Consider the following 17,028-nt stretch of genomic DNA (forward strand, 5'->3'; position numbering starts at 1 on the left):
ATATTACAATTTAATTTAAGAAAAATAAAACAATAATAATACTAGTATTATTAATATGAGAATTTACCTGGACATAGAATGAGGAAAACAAAGAAAAACAAGAAAAGCATGAAAGTGATAAAAAAATGACAGTTTTGCATATAAATTCGACCTATCTCTCTTATCTCTCTCCACTATTCTCTTGTCTCTTTTTTGCTTTTTCAAATGGAAGAAGAAATGTGCATGTGAAGGAAAAATTTGTGTTTATGTTTGGATGTTGAAGTGGGAAGAGAGAAGCAAAGAAGAAAATGAAAAATAATGAGCGGAGATGGGTGTTTCGTAATGTGCGGCAAACGTATACATGATTACTATACCTCTAAACAAAAACAAAAGCAAAAGTGGATGGTTGAACGTGGAGGAAAAAGAAAGTGTCTTTTTTTGTTTTTTCATTTAATTTGCAACATTCTATTCTCTACTTAACTTTCATTTGTCCTCTTGATTATTTTTTGTGTTGTACAAGAGATTAAATTAAAATCATACGTATTATTTACTTTTATTATAAACTAAATATAGAATTATCAAAATATGTTATAATTTATGAGTTGCATTGTTTTAATTTATCAAAATTAAAAGTTTATAGTAAAATTTAAGTCACACAAAAAATATTTAATTTTGCTTTGGCTCTCGTAATCTATAATTTAAGTGGATTCAATCCATATAACTTGTGATTCGAGTGGGTTGTTTCGTTTTTATTTTTATTCTTTGAAAATATATTTTTATATTTAATTTTTCTAATAAAACTATTTTTTTAATTACTTCAAATCAAAAATACTATTTCATTATTTATTTATCATATTTATTAGAAATAGATCTTTTAAATTTTATTTTAAGCCTTTCAAAGTTTATTATAAGAATTTTATGATTTAAAAAAGTTAATTATTAAGTGAGTTAATATGTTTAAACTATCAATTCGTGTAGGGTTAGATTAAGTAGAATTTTTTCCTAAAAACACAAAGGTAGTCTTATTTATTATTTTAACCCATAACATTTGGAGAGTAAACCCAAACATATTTTGACAACTCCTTCGTATGTGTGAAATACATTTTTTTAGATCGTACATACTCAACCAATGAACTCATGAAGAAGGGAGCAAAGACCTTTGATTTGAAAGTTACTCCATTCGGTATTACCATTAAAGACAAACCATAAATCCCAAGTTTTATAAAGTCACGGCAATAACATCGCAAAAGTGCCAAGTGCCAACTCCTAAATCACACAAATACTACCTCGTGCAAATTAAGGTCAACAACTCCTAAAATGACTCATAATATAAACAATCTATGCTATTATAAAAGGAAGTACCAACGAATTCATGCCTTTTGAAGCATATCTCTCCACTTATCTCTAATACACCATTTCTTCAATCGCTCTAAAAACAAAAGTCTAAGACCACTCGTGTCGGTTGTTTATTGTACTTCAAAACAATCACCCTTCAACGTATTTAAGAGCATTGGATAGTTCTAGAAGAATTGTGTTGCATGCTGATTGACACCAAGGCTCCCTTGGCCTTAAGTTGTTGATCACCCCTCAAGAACACCAGCAGATCCTATTACTATGCTCTTCATTTGTAATATCTCTCCATCTATTTATAAATATAAACTTTTTTAGCAAGGCAAATTACAGGTCAATGAAACCAACTTGGAAGATTAGATTGAGCAACTTGTTTTGCCCAAAATTCTGATTCCATATTGGCCTCCCCTTCTATGTTGACCATTTGATTAAGCTAGAATTAAAGGTTTTAATCACCAACTTATCCAAAGGACCAAGTGATTCCTCGATTACAAATTTTACTACTCCATCCCTTCTTTTTGTCAATGCCATAGCATTACCTGTATTAACAAATTCACACAAGAATACTAACATTTATTATTAGAATTAGTAAGGCAACCTCCAACGGCCATCAGTTTTTCTTTTTTTTTTTTTTGTATAAATATTCACTACAAAACTACAAAAATATTTTGTCATAAAGCTAAGTATTAAATTTTTTTGTAGTTTATTTTTCTCATTGTCGTTACTTCTCCAAATTTGCCTCTTCTCTTTGTGTTGAGTTTGAGAAATAATAACATAATTTGACGATGACAAACATATTTAAGATTGAGTTTTTTGACACATTTAAGATTGAATTTGAAAGTTCAAGTGTTTTTTTATGAATATTTTATTATTACAGGCCCATATTAAAATGCTATTGACAAAAGGGGCCAAGCATGTCAGCAGATCATATTGGACAAATCAAAGTAGAAAGAGATGCAAGCACTAGGATCAAAATGGACAAACACTATAGCATATCCCTACTATAACCATGTCCAAGATCAGTTCGAGTAAAAGTGCTTACAAGCATAATTGTCACAATCGAACTGGTGATTGAACTAGTCAAATAACTGATTTATTGATTTATTAGTTCAATCTATAAATTACTGGTTGAACCAGTAGAATTGGTTCTACGTAAATAAAAAATATAAAATAGTAAAAACTTGAGTAAAATAACAATTAGGTCCTTGAAGTTTTGGACTTCAGACTAATTAGTCCTTAGAAAATAAAGTACCGATTTGGTCTTCTACGATAGTAAACGATGGACATGTTATGTCTTTTAATTTATCATGTAAAATTTAATGGTGATACTTATATGTCCTTACTAATTAGTCCTAAGTCGAAATCATCGAAAACCTACTACTTGATTCAATACTCTAAAAAATTTAAAATAAATATCTTCACTAATATTTTAATATGTAAATGTAAATATTGAAATATTTAATTTTTATTTTAATAATTGTATAAATTCTAAATAATTATAAATTAAAAAAATGAGTATAAAATTAAAATTAAATTAAATAAATATAAAATAATTCAATTGTGTAAATATATATATAATAACTAGCACATAAAGTATTAAAAGAGTAAAGCAGCCTGGTGGCATGTGTTGTTGTTCACCCTCTAGAGCACAAGAGTTTGAACCCCTATTCATGCATTTTTTTCCTCTAGAGGGTGAACAACAACACATGACATCGAACTCTTGTCCTCTAGAGGGTGAACAACAACACATGCCACCAGGTAAAGGAGCACAGGAGCTAGGACCGGCCGGTTCACGAATTTGTTTCGAACTGGCCGGTTTGAGACAAACCGTTTGGTTCTTAGCGGTTTAATTGCACCTTCGATCCAAACTCTCAACTGAACTGCCCAGACCATCCGTTCATTGGTTTTTCAGTCGAACCAACCGGTCTGGTCCGGTTCCTTTTTTTTTTAACTGAAGATAGGGAGACTCGAACGCGCAACCTCTTAGTTGAGTATGGGAAGACTATGCCATTTGAGTTATAACTCATTGGGGTCCGGTCTGGTTCTTACAACTATGCTTATAAGGAAAAATATTTATTTCTTTGCATCAAATTGATGGACAGAAAAGGACGAAACTTAAAGTCAAAGCTAAAAATCAAGAGTGTTGATTTGAATAGTACAATAAAAATAGGTTTAACAGCCAAAAGCATCAACAAAAACAACATCACCATCCACAATCCTCTATATTTTTACAAAAATACCTCTGTTGTTTGTGCAAGACTACTACCCATGCTGCCACTCATCCATGGAGAAAAATGTTATCTCAACCCTGTCCTTTACATTTAGAGATTGTCTCCAAGAATAGCTTCAAATTTTGGAAGTAATGCACATATACAAAAGGGGACATTTGATCAAGAGTTGTATACAATGAGTGAGACCACTAAAACTATTTTTCCAGAGTATTCTACCTATATTCATCTTCTCCTTCATTTTATTAATTGAATATGTTGCTTTTCTAGTTTATTTTTCTTTGTTTTTATGAAAAAAAGACTAATATGTGCGACATTTGAAAATTTGATTGAGAGAAAAGACAAAGAGAAGTATACTTAGAGAAAAAACCATTGAATATGTCAAATCATTTTGATGTATTTCTGTTTTGTATCATGAGTTTGAGAGTTTTTCCTTCCTAAGTTAAGAAAGCACTTAATGTTGAAGTCTAAGCTAGGTTAGTTTAGTAATGACAAGTTTGGTTAGAAGCTTATGTGTTCATTTATAGGATTTGGAAGAATCCTAGAAAATTGGTATATGCATGTAATTTCTGAAAATTATAATGAAAATTCTACTATTATTGTAGTAAAAACTGAATGTAGATCGCGTTATACTAAGTTGATGAACCAAAATATATGGTGGTACAAATTTCTATTTTCTGCTCTATCGTTTTATTCTATTTTTATGAGACAAAAATAAAATGTCTCCTGCATAATCATTTTAACCGACGTTACAATAATTCTATTTTAAATTTATTTTGGTGACTAAATTAAAAATTAAAAAAAAGGCAACATTAGATTCAACCTCTCTCTAAGTCATTAATAACCTTCACTTCGTATTTCTCCCATTCCTTCAAGTGATTAATTGTTTCATCCCATACATCTTTTTATTGGATTTTCTAAAAACTTTCAATGAGATTTTCTTTTTTTATTTCAACTAAACCCATAAACGAAAGATTTCTGACAACCTCTTTTATACTCCCTATTTTTCCCTACTCCCTAACACTATACATGCAATTCCAGAACAATATCATTGAGAAACATTTAGGTCACAAACTTGATTTTGTGTCCTGATCTGTCTCACTTTTTTCCTTGTTCTATTGATGATTTCGTAAGGTTTGTTCACTTCTGTCATAGACTCCTTGATATGTTTGATTACTGTCTCTTCATTCTCCCATGTCATCTTTAATATCAAATTCTGTGTCTTTATTCTCACTCTAAAAGTCTGATTCAGTGTTTTGCAGTGTAGTCTTCTTCTTGTGCTCTTCACTAATCAATTGCCTTCTTAATCTCTTCTTTGCGGTGATTCTTATCCTTTCTATATTTTTTTTCAAAGACCAGCGGAAATAAAAAGATTAAAATAGACTCATTCTGCTATTCACTTTAGGGTTCCTTCCTTTTGTTCCTTTTGTACCTCTTCTCTCCTTCATTATTCTTAAATGGGCCCAATTGTGAGCCCAATTGTGTTTCCAGAATAACCTCCTCTGTGTTCCTATCATTATGCCAATATTTGGTTGAATTTGAATTTTCACCTTGAAATCTTGAATTGAATTCTCCATGCCTTGAATTCTTCATTCTCCCGATGCATCCCTAGATGGACATCATTAATTGTGCCTCCTTTCTCATTACTTTCAATGCTTCCCCATATCCACTACCACATTATCATCTTCATACTCATGTCATACCGTTGCTTTCATGCATCAATTCTTTAGAAAATTGATTTTTTTTTTTCTCCGTGCCTTTACACATCTTCTCATTGCTTATGACCTTTTCCTTCATTGTTTGTTTGACAAATACCTGGAATTTCTCACCTATTAGATTCAACATTATCTTATCCTGAATAGTTGGCATCCATGTTGTATCAATCATGACTTTAATTTGATCGAATCATAGCTATTTCCATGGATGGCTTTATTGTCTATCCAGATAATTGTCCCCCAAACTGTTGTCACCTTCTAGATATTTCATTCATTCCAACCACGGAGCAAAATGCCATAAATGTCAATGTATAACTTTCATCATTTGTTAGTTTTTGCTATATCCCATATCTTTATTTTCCCAAAGTAGTTTAACAAGAAAGAGGATTATAGATCTTCTTCTATGCTTTTTACTATATCAAAAGTGAGGACCATCTTGAAGGAGCCCAAACTTTTAATTAGCCCTGTATTCAACTTCATTTTTTCTAGAATAACCATCATCCACTTTCCAAAAGAAGAAACTGATAAGGCCGTAGGGCAGCTGATGAGCGGATAATTTATACTGTTTTTGGCATTGTTTTTATATAGTTTTTAGTATGTTTTAGTTACTTTTTATTATATTTTTATTCAAAAATCAAATTTTTAGACTTTACTATGAGTTTGTGTGTTTTTCTATGATTTTAGGTATTTTCTGGCTGAAATTGAGGGACTTGAGCAAAAATCTGATTCAAAGGCTAAAAAAAGACTGCAGATGCTGCTGGATTCTGACCTCCCTGCACTCGAAGTGAATTTTCTAGAGCTACAGAAGTCCAATTGGTGCGTTCTCAATTGTGTTAGAAAGTAGACATCCTGAGCTTTCCATCAATATATAATAGTCCATACTTTGCCCGAGATTTGATGGCCCAAATTGGCGTTCAAAGTCAGCCTAAAACATCTTGGCATAAAACGCCCAAACTGGCACCAACGTTGGCGTTTAACTCCAGGAAAAGCCTAAGCACGAAAAAGCTTCAATTCTCAGCCCAAACACACACCAAGTGGGCCCCGAAAGTAGATTTCTGCACTATCTGCATTTAGTTACTCATTTTCTGTAAACCCTAGTTACTAGTTTAGTATAAAAACTACTTTTAGAGATTTATTTTACATCTTTGGACGTTTAGTCCTTAGACTTTTACCATTGTACATGTTTGGAGGCTGGCCTCACGGCCATGCCTAGACCTTTTTCACTTATGTATTTTCTAGGGTGGAGTTTCTACACCCCATAGATTAAGGTGTGGAGCTCTGCTGTTCTTCATGAATTAATGCAATTACTACTGTTTTTCTATTCAATTCACGCCTACTTCTTCTCCAAGATATACTCTCGTACTTAATTCAGTTAAGTCATAATGAAGGGGTGACCCGTGACAATCACCCAATCTTCGTTACTCGCTTAGCCAAGGTCGCGTGCCTGACAACCACAAAACAATCTACATGATGTTCAACATAGTCATTGGACGACAGCTGGAGTATATTCTCTTGGGTTTCTAATATAAGATTAGAACCTTCGTGGTATAGGCTAGAATTATTGGCAGCCATTCCTGGGATCCGGAAAGTCTAACCTTGTCTGTGGTATTCCAAGTAGGATCTGGGATCCGGAAAGTCTAAACCTTGTCTGTGGTATTTCGAGTAGGATCTGGGAATGGATGACTGTGACGAGCTTCAAACCTGCGAATATGGGGCACAAGTGATAGTGTGCAAAAGGACAATGGTCCTATTCCGACGCTAGCGGGAACCGACAGATGATTAGCTGTGCGGTGACAGCGCATATGGATTTGTTTTCATCCGAGAGGATCATACAGCTTGCCATGGAAGGAGGCAACGCATGGTTGGAAGAAGGCAGTAGGAAAGCAGAAGTTCAGAAGCAACAAAGCATCTCCAGACGCTTATCTGAAATTTTTACCAATGAATTACATAAGTATCTATATCTTATTTTATATTTTAATTATATTTTAATTATCAAAACCTCATAACCAATTGAATCTGCCTGACTGATATTTACAAGGATGACCATAGCTTGCTTCAAGCCGACAATCTCCGTGGGATCGACCCTTACTCACGTAAGGTTTTGGACGACCCAGTGCACTTGCTGGTTAGTTGTGCGGAGTTGTGAAAAAGAATTAAGATCACATTCATGCGTACCAAGTTTTTGGCGCCGTTTTAGAGATCACAATTTCGTGCACCAAGTTTTTGGCGCCGTTCCCGGGGATTGTTCGAGTTTGGACAAATGACGGTTCATCTTGTTGCTCAGATTAGGTAATTTTATTTAATTTTTAAGCTTTTTACTTTTTTTATTTTCAAAAAATTTCAAAAAAAAAAATTTCTGAAGAACAAAATAAAATATGTTTAGTTTTCTAAAAATTCTTCAGAATTTTTAAGAATGAATTCTAGAGTTTCATGAGATATGTTGAATTCTGGCTGGCTGTTAAGCCATGTTTAATCTTTTGAACCGAGGTTTCACTTATCCTTAGAAGAGCTTCTTTTTCTTTCTCATCAATTTAGCTGTTGTATGTAATGTTCTGCTGAAGCTTGGCTGGCCATTGGCCATGTCTAAATTTTTGGACCGAAGCTTTCACATAAAGCTTGGCTGGCTATTAAGCCATGTCTAAAATTTTGGACCGAAGCTTTAGACTAACATTACATGATTCTTAGAATTCTTATTAAAAATTTTGAAATCTTTATTTTTCTTTTTCAAAATAATTTTCGAAAATTACAAAAAAATTAATAAAATCATAAAAACCAAAAATATTTTGTATTTCTTGTTTGAGTCTAGTGTCAAATTTTAAGTTTGGTGTCAATCGCATGTTTTAACTTTTCTTAAAATTTTCGAAAATTCATGCTTATGTTTTTCATGATCTTCAAGTTGTTCTTGATGAATTTCTTTGTTTGATCTTTAAATTTTCTTGTTTGGTGTCTTTTCTTATTTTTCATATGCATTCTTAAATTATTAGTGTCTAAAGTTTAAAAATTTTTAAGTTTGGTGTCTTGCATGTCTTTCTTTTCTTAAAAATTCTTTAAAATTATGTTCTTGATGTTCATCATGATCTTCAAAGTGTTCTTGGTGTTCATCTTGACATTCAAAGTGTTCTTACATGCATTCTCTGTTTTGATCTTAAACTTTCATGTTTTGCATCATTTTTATGTTTTTCTCTCTCCTCACTAAAAATTCAAGAATAAAAAAAATATCTTTCCCTTATTTCACTCATAAATTTCGAAATTTTGAATTGATTTAGTCAAAAAGTTTTAAAATTTAGTTGTTTCTTGTTAATCAAGTCAAAATTTCAATTTAAAAATTCTATCTTTTTCAAATCTTTTTCAAAAAACAAATCTTTTTAGTTTCCTTTTCAATTTTTTTTCAAAATAAGATTTCAATCATATCTTTTTCAAAACTTAATTTCAAAATATTTTTCTAACTTCTTATCTTTTCAAATCTTTTTCAATTAACTACTTGACTTTTTGTTTGATTTTAAAAATTTTCTATTTCAATCATATCTTTTTCAAAACCACCTAACTACTTTTCTCTCTCCAATTTTTGAAAATCACTAACCACTTTTCAAAAATCTTTTTAATTAATTAATTTATTTAGTTTTCAAATTTTATTTTATTTCTTCTCTTAATTTTTGAATACTAACCAACAATTAAAATAAAAATAAAAATATTTTCCTTTTATTTTAATTTAAATTCGAATTCTGTAAACCCCGGTTAAATTAGTAGATAATTAGTCAATAAATTAATTTTTAATAAGGAGGATTAGAAATGTGAATATTATATTAAATTAGGGTAGAGCTCATCGAAAAGAGAATTTTGACACTAATTTCGAGAAAATCGGTCCAAGATTGGACCGAACGGGCCGAACTGGGCCCAAACCGGGCCCGTGGGCCCAACCAGCCCATCACTTAAGAAGACCGAAGCCTTCTCTTTTCTTTCATTCAGCGTAAATGAAGCTTTCAGCTTCCAGGGAGAGGAGAAATGAGAAAAGCTCCCGAAACCCTTACGTTAATTTCCGATCTTCGTAACTTCTCCGTCCGAGCTCCGATCGCCGCACCGTTTACGGCCACGCGTTCATCGCGTCAAGCTCTACATTTCTACCGGAACAATTTCATAGGTAAGCCCTTAAATATTCTCAGCCACTCTTTTCCCCCAATTTTCGAGTTTTGAGAAGGGGTATTGAATTTCTTTGATTTTTGATGTTTTAGGATCCAATTAGCTTGAGGAAAATGTTCACTCTTGCTTATGTGAAGCTTGGGTAAGGTGAGGATATGATAATTCTATTTTATTTTCATTGAATTTGAGCTTTGAGTATTAAATTGGATATATATGTGTTATGAATGTGTATTAGGTTATGAATAAATAATTGGAGCTTGGAATTGTGGATATTGGAATTTGGAGGAAGCTGAGCCTAGTGTTTATTGAATTTTGAAAGGGCTGTGTTTGTTTTGGAAGGGCTGTGTTTATTATAATTAAAGTGCCTTAATCGTTACGTGGGAATCGGCCAAGGTATGGTTTAGGTTTCTTGCATTTAATATATAATGTTCTGTGAAAACTTAGGCTAGATGACCATAGGATAAGTTGGAATGCAGGTGTATATTTAATGTTTAGTAATGGGTTGATAAATATGCTTGGTTTGGTTTGGTGATTTGTTTGTAAGATGATATTGGTTGCTAGTTGGATCTTTGAAAGGATATGTGATTGAATTGTTGATTATATGGCTATATTTTGGTTTGGTTGAATGATGATTGATGGGAAGACATGGAGCTTGTTAAGGATTATTGTTGGCAATTTGGATTGGTGGTAATAGGTTTGAAAATAATTGGAATGGAAATCTTGAATGAAAAATGAGGTATTTTGTGTTAAAAGCCTAGGATTTGTGAACTATGATTTTTAGTTGAATTTTGGTCGTTGGATTTGAATATTGTATGAGTATAATTGTTGATCTGAGGTAGATTTATTGTGGTGATTGTTATGATGTGAGGAAGGGTATGTTGAATTGAAAAGAATGCAGGTTTGGACCCGAAAAGGGTGGCAAAGTCCGAGTTTTAGAGGAGATGCTGCCGAAATTTTATAAAAATTAGAGATTTTGTTTATATGATTATTTAAAAAGATTTAGATTCAAAGGTTATATGGTTTGATTTTGAGTTATTAAGAAAATGAGCATGTTTTAAGTTTGATTCATTTAGAAAAGAATGAATTACGTTTTGAATTGGAACTATTGATGGACGGAATGGGAGGTGTAATAATGAAAGATAAGGATTGAATATGATTGATGTATGATGATGAATGAGATGCGATTGAGAATGATGTGGATGTTGATGAATTATAATTGAATTATTTATATGGCTTGAATAATTTAATGATCTGAGATACGAGGTTCCCTGGATTAAGTGCCGTGGCTTGCCACCACGTGTACCAGGTTGAAAACTCGATACTCTGTTGACCCTACGACGTAAGTGTGACCGGGCACTATATAAATTCCCGGGAATGTTACCCCCATTGAGTAATATTGATTATTTGAGATAAAGCTATGCATAGACTCTTGGGGATGCACGTCGGGGGACAGTCTAAGGACAATTCAGACTTGTCGGGTTGGCTGGATAACCGACAGATGAGCCTCATCAGCCATAGGACAGGCATGCATCATATGCATAATACTTGAATTACTTGCTTGTGTTTTAATTGGGTGTGCCTATATGTATTTGCCATGTTAAATGTGTATTTGTTACTTGCAGTAATTGTAACCTTCTTGTGCTTGTCTTTATCTGTCTATTTGTCTGTGAAAATCCATGATGGAGTTGGAGGTATGGAGGAATAGCAGTATGGTACTTAGATTTAAGGTTAAGTTAAGCTAGGTTTAAATATTCTTAGAAAACCACCTCTTATGGCTCCTGTTTAATACTTTAAGCTCTATAATCTGAGTGTCGGCGTCCTAGGATTGCCTCTGGCATTCCCAGGACCTTATATATTATGTGTGTGGCACCTTTACCATACTGAGAACCTCCGGTTCTCATTCCATACTATGTTGTTGTTTTTCAGATGCAGGTCGAGAGACACCTCGTTAGGTGTCTGGACTCTTGAAGCGGAGTGGTTACTGGGTAGTTTTATTGTACAGTGATAAATATATATGTACTTAGCTTTCTCTCTGCATAACTTGTTCTTTTTTATCCTCTTAGAGGTTTATGGAGAGGCAGGATTGTGTATATGTACTTTTGGGTTTTTGATATGTATGTATATATGTGTAAATATTCTCCGGCCAGTCTTGACTTCGCAGGCTGAGTTAGGAGCTTGTTATTTTGTATCTTTGGCACTCTTTTCCTACTTCTGTTATCTTATGTTTGACAGTTACGGTTTTCTTAGCACGCAAGTTAACTCGTTCCTTGAGCGTTGCGCTTTTATCTCACGATTTTTATTTCCCCTATTCTTCAAGGCTCCTAGCATATTATAATTCTTCTGCTATTATATGTACTCATTTTATTTTAGAGGTCGTAATACCACACCACCTTCGTTTTACGACTTAAGCGTAAAGCTTAGTGTGGTAGGGTGTTACATTATGGTATCAGAGCAGTTCGTTCCTATAGAGCCTGAAAGACGGACTGATTGTGCTTCTGTGCATTCTCTATGTATGTGTTTATGTGCTATTAGGATATCCGACTGATATATATGGCATAAACGTTTGTGAGCATGCATTTGGAACTTAAAGCATTAGACCTGCGATATTAAGACTGATCAACTTAATATCACTTGTTTAGTGTGTATAAGGACCATATGTCGACTTGCGGACACAGTCGCGGGTGAGGTAGAGATAGGATAGGCATTGTTACTCCTGATCCCATAGAGACTGATCCAGTAGACTTTATGGCTGCCCTGGGAAATATGGCTGCAGCTATGCAGGCAACAGCTGAGGCACTGGGTAACCAGATAAATCAGGATAATCATGGGAACAATAATGATGAAGACAGTCCTATGACACTTGCTACATTTCTGAAAGTTCACCCTTCGACTTTTAGGGGAACCTCAAATCCCACTGATGCAGATAATTAGATCCAAGCTATGGAAAGGGCGTTGCAGGTTCCTGAGGAGCAAAGGGTTGAGTTTGAAACTTATCAGCTGCAAGGTGAGGCTCAGTATTGGTGACAGGGGACACGATGTATCCTGCAGGCAGGTCGCACTGTGATAGTCAGGAGATTGGTCATTTAAGAATCATGTTTTGCTTGATTGTTCTGAGGAGTCAGTACAGTTTATGCTGGAAGGGGTCAGAAGCACCTGTTGTGGTGAATAGTTACTATATGAACTCAATGATAGTAAACTGTTCTGGAACTGAATGTCAGGGTATTATGTTATTAACTGTGGGAATATCAGGTGATAATCAAAGTTTAGAGAAGATTATGATTGTATGTTAATTTCCAAATATGTTTCCGGATGATATTAATGAAATTTCACCTAATCGGGAGGTTGAATTTGCAATTGAGTTGGTGCCTGGAGCCGGTCCGATTTCGATTACTCCTTACAAGATGTCACCTTTAGAAATGGCTGAACTGAAAGCTCAGCTGGAGGATCTGTTGGGTAAGCATTTTATTCGACCAAATATTTTTCCGTGGGAAACGCTAGTGTTACTGGTAAAGAAGAAGGATGGAAGTATGCGCTTGTGTGTCGATTATCGGCAATTGAATAAGATTATTGTGAAGAATAAATATCCACTACCTAGAATCGACGACATAATAGATCAGTTACAAGGTGCAAGTGTGTTTTCTAAGATTGATCTGTGATCCGGGTATCATCAGATAAGGGTTAGAGATGAAGATATTCCAAAAACTACTTTCAGGACATGTTATGGTCATTATGAGTATACAGTAATGTCTTTTGGGTTAACTAATGCCCCAGCAGTATTCATGGATTATATGGACAGGATTTTCTGACTATATCTGAACAAGTTTGTTATTGTCTTCATTGATGATATTCTTGTTTAATCTAAGACTGAAGAGGAGCATGCTGATCATTTGCAAACTGTGCTACAAATTCTGAGAAAACAGGAAGTTATACAGTAAGTTATCTAAATAAGAATTTTGGAAGAGTGAGGTAAAGTCTCTCTGTCACGTGGTGAGTAAGCAGGGAATAGTTATGGATCCTGCTAAGGTGGAAGCAGTGATGAAATGGAAGTGGCTAACTTCAGTAATAGAGATTAGGAGTTTCCTAAGTTTGGCAAAATATTATCGGAGATTCATTAAGAGATTTTTGCAGCTCGCCTTATCTTTAACTAAGTTGACTAGGAAGGATACGCCTTTTGTCTGGACTCCGGAGTGTGAAGAGAGTTTTCAAGCATTGAAGTACATGTTGACTGTTGCACCCGTATTGGTATTGCCCGAACCAAGTGAGCCGTTTGAAGTGTACTGTGATGCATCACTGAAGGGTTTAGAGTGCGTTCTGATGCAGCACCAGAATGTTGTAGCATACGCCTCACGGTAGTTAAGGCTGCATGAGATAAACTACCCGACACATGATTTAGAACTTGCTGCTGTTGTGTTTGCTTTAAAGATCTGGAGGCACTACCTCTATGGCATTAAGTTTCATGTTTCCTCATACCATAAGAGCTTGAAGTGTCTTTTTGAGCAGAAAGAGTTGAATATGCGTCGGAGGAGGTGGATGGAGCTTCTAAAAGATTATGATTTTGAATTGAATTATCATCTAGGAAAAGCGAACGTTGTGACGGACGCCTTGAGTCGGAAGTCTTTATATGCAGCTTGGATGATGCTATGAGAGGAAGAGTTACTAAAGGCATTTCAAGGTTTGAATATAGGAGTTAGAGAAGAATCTGGAATTCTGTGTTTGAGTCAGTTGCAGATTTCAAGTTATTTTAAATCAGAACTTTTGAAGGTTCATCAAGACAGTGAAGCGTTACGTAAGGTATTACCAGCAGTTGAACAGGAAAAATAGTGGAGAGTGTCAGAAGGATAGAATAGTTTGTGGAGGTTCAAGAACCGGATTATTGTGCCAGATATTGGAGACCTGTGACAGAGTATCTTGAAGAAAGATCATAAGAGCGGATTTTTAATTCATCCAGGGAGCACTAAAATGTACCAAGATCTGAAAGCAATGTTCTGGTGGCCAGGAATGAAGAATGATGTGGCATTGCATGTGTCTAAATATTTAATGCGTCAGAAGGTTAAGATTGAGCATCAGAGACCATCAGGGACCCTTCAACCTTTGGAGATTCCACAATGGAAATGGGAGAGTATCGCAATGAATTTTGTGATAGGGTTGCCTAGAACCCGATCTGGTTGTGACGCTATTTGGATAGTTGTGGATCGACTGACGAAATCAGCTCACTTTCTTCCTATCCGAATAAGTTTCACAATGGAAGAATTAGCTCGAGTATATATCAAAGAGATTGTCAGGTTACATGGCGTGCCTTCTACCATTATATCTGACAGAGATCCCCACTTTACATCAAGGTTCTGGGGAGCTTTTCAGCGTGCATTTGGGACTCAGTTAAGCTTGAGTACTGCGTATCACCCTCAGACAGATGCAAAATCAGAGAGAACTATTCAGACCTTAGAGAATATGCTAAGGGCTTGTGTTTTGGACCAGCCGGCGAGTTGGGATCCGTATATGCCATTAGTGGAGTTTGCTTATAATAATAGCTACCATGCAAGTATTGGAATGGCTCCATATGAAGCTCTGCATGGCAGGAAATGTCAATCTCCGTTGTGTTGGTATAAAACTGGAGAAAGAAGTTTGTTAGGACCTGAGATGATAACTGAAACTACTGAACAAATAAAGAAGATTTGTAACCGAATGCTTATAGCCCAAAGCCACCAGAAGAGTTATGCTTATCAGAGGCGAAAGCTTTTGGAATTTGAGGAAGAGGAGCATATTTTTCTGAAAGTTATACCAACCACTGGAGTGGGAAGAGCTATTAAAACTAAGAAACTGAATCCCCGTTATATTGGACCGTTTGAGATCCTGAAGAGAATTGGGTCGGTAGCTTATAGAATTGCCTTACCACCGTATCTTTCGAATTTGTACGACGTGTTTCATGTGTCACAGCTTCGGAAGTATATTCCTGATACAAGTCATGTTCTAGAACCAAAACCAATTCAAGTAAGAGAAGATCTAACACTTCCTGTAATTCCGGTAAGAATTGATAACACCAGTGTTAAACGATTACATGGAAGGAAAGTATCATTAGTAAAAGCAGCTTGGAGTCGAGCTGGTATCGAGGAACATACTTGGGAACTTGAATCAGATATGCGAAAGAACTATCCACATCTCTTTTCAGGTAACTAGATTTGAATTTTGAGGGCAAAATTCTTTATTAGATGGGTAGGATGTAAACCCCGGTTAAATTAGTAGATAATTAGTCAATAAATTAATTTTTAATAAGGAGGATTAGAAATGTGAATATTATATTAAATTAGGGTAGAGCTCATCGAAAAGAGAATTTTGACACTAATTTCGAGAAAATCGGTCCAAGATTGGACCGAACGGGCCGAACTGGGCCCAAACCGGGCCCGTGGGCCCAACCAGCCCATCACTTAAGAAGACCGAAGCCTTCTCTTTTCTTTCATTCAGTGTAAATGAAGCTTTCAGCTTCCAGGGAGAGGAGAAATGAGAAAAGCTCCCGAAACCCTTACGTTAATTTCCGATCTTCGTAACTTCTCCGTCCGAGCTCCGATCGCCGCACCGTTTACGGCCACGCGTTCATCGCGTCAAGCTCTACATTTCTACCGGAACAATTTCATAGGTAAGCCCTTAAATATTCTCAGCCACTCTTTTCCCCCAATTTTCGAGTTTTGAGAAGGGGTATTGAATTTCTTTGATTTTTGATGTTTTAGGATCCAATTAGCTTGAGGAAAATGTTCACTCTTGCTTATGTGAAGCTTGGGTAAGGTGAGGATATGATAATTCTATTTTATTTTCATTGAATTTGAGCTTTGAGTATTAAATTGGATATATATGTGTTATGAATGTGTATTAGGTTATGAATAAATAATTGGAGCTTGGAATTGTGGATATTGGAATTTGGAGGAAGCTGAGCCTAGTGTTTATTGAATTTTGAAAGGGCTGTGTTTGTTTTGGAAGGGCTGTGTTTATTATAATTAAAGTGCCTTAATCGTTACGTGGGAATCGGCCAAGGTATGGTTTAGGTTTCTTGCATTTAATATATAATGTTCTGTGAAAACTTAGGCTAGATGACCATAGGATAAGTTGGAATGCAGGTGTATATTTAATGTTTAGTAATGGGTTGATAAATATGCTTGGTTTGGTTTGGTGATTTGTTTGTAAGATGATATTGGTTGCTAGTTGGATCTTTGAAAGGATATGTGATTGAATTGTTGATTATATGGCTATATTTTGGTTTGGTTGAATGATGATTGATGGGAAGACATGGAGCTTGTTAAGGATTATTGTTGGCAATTTGGATTGGTGGTAATAGGTTTGAAAATAATTGGAATGGAAATCTTGAATGAAAAATGAGGTATTTTGTGTTAAAAGCCTAGGATTTGTGAACTATGATTTTTAGTTGAATTTTGGTCGTTGGATTTGAATATTGTATGAGTATAATTGTTGATCTGAGGTAGATTTATTGTGGTGATTGTTATGATGTGAGGAAGGGTATGTTGAATTGAAAAGAATGCAGGTTTGGACCCGAAAAGGGTGGCAAAGTCCGAGTTTTAGAGGAGATGCTGCCGAAATTTTATAAAAATTAGAGATTTTGTTTATATGATTAT

The sequence above is a fragment of the Arachis ipaensis genome, chromosome B7 (assembly GCF_059453495.1).
Source record: "Arachis ipaensis isolate K30076 ecotype BB chromosome B7, ASM5945349v1, whole genome shotgun sequence".
NCBI lineage: Eukaryota > Viridiplantae > Streptophyta > Magnoliopsida > Fabales > Fabaceae > Arachis > Arachis ipaensis.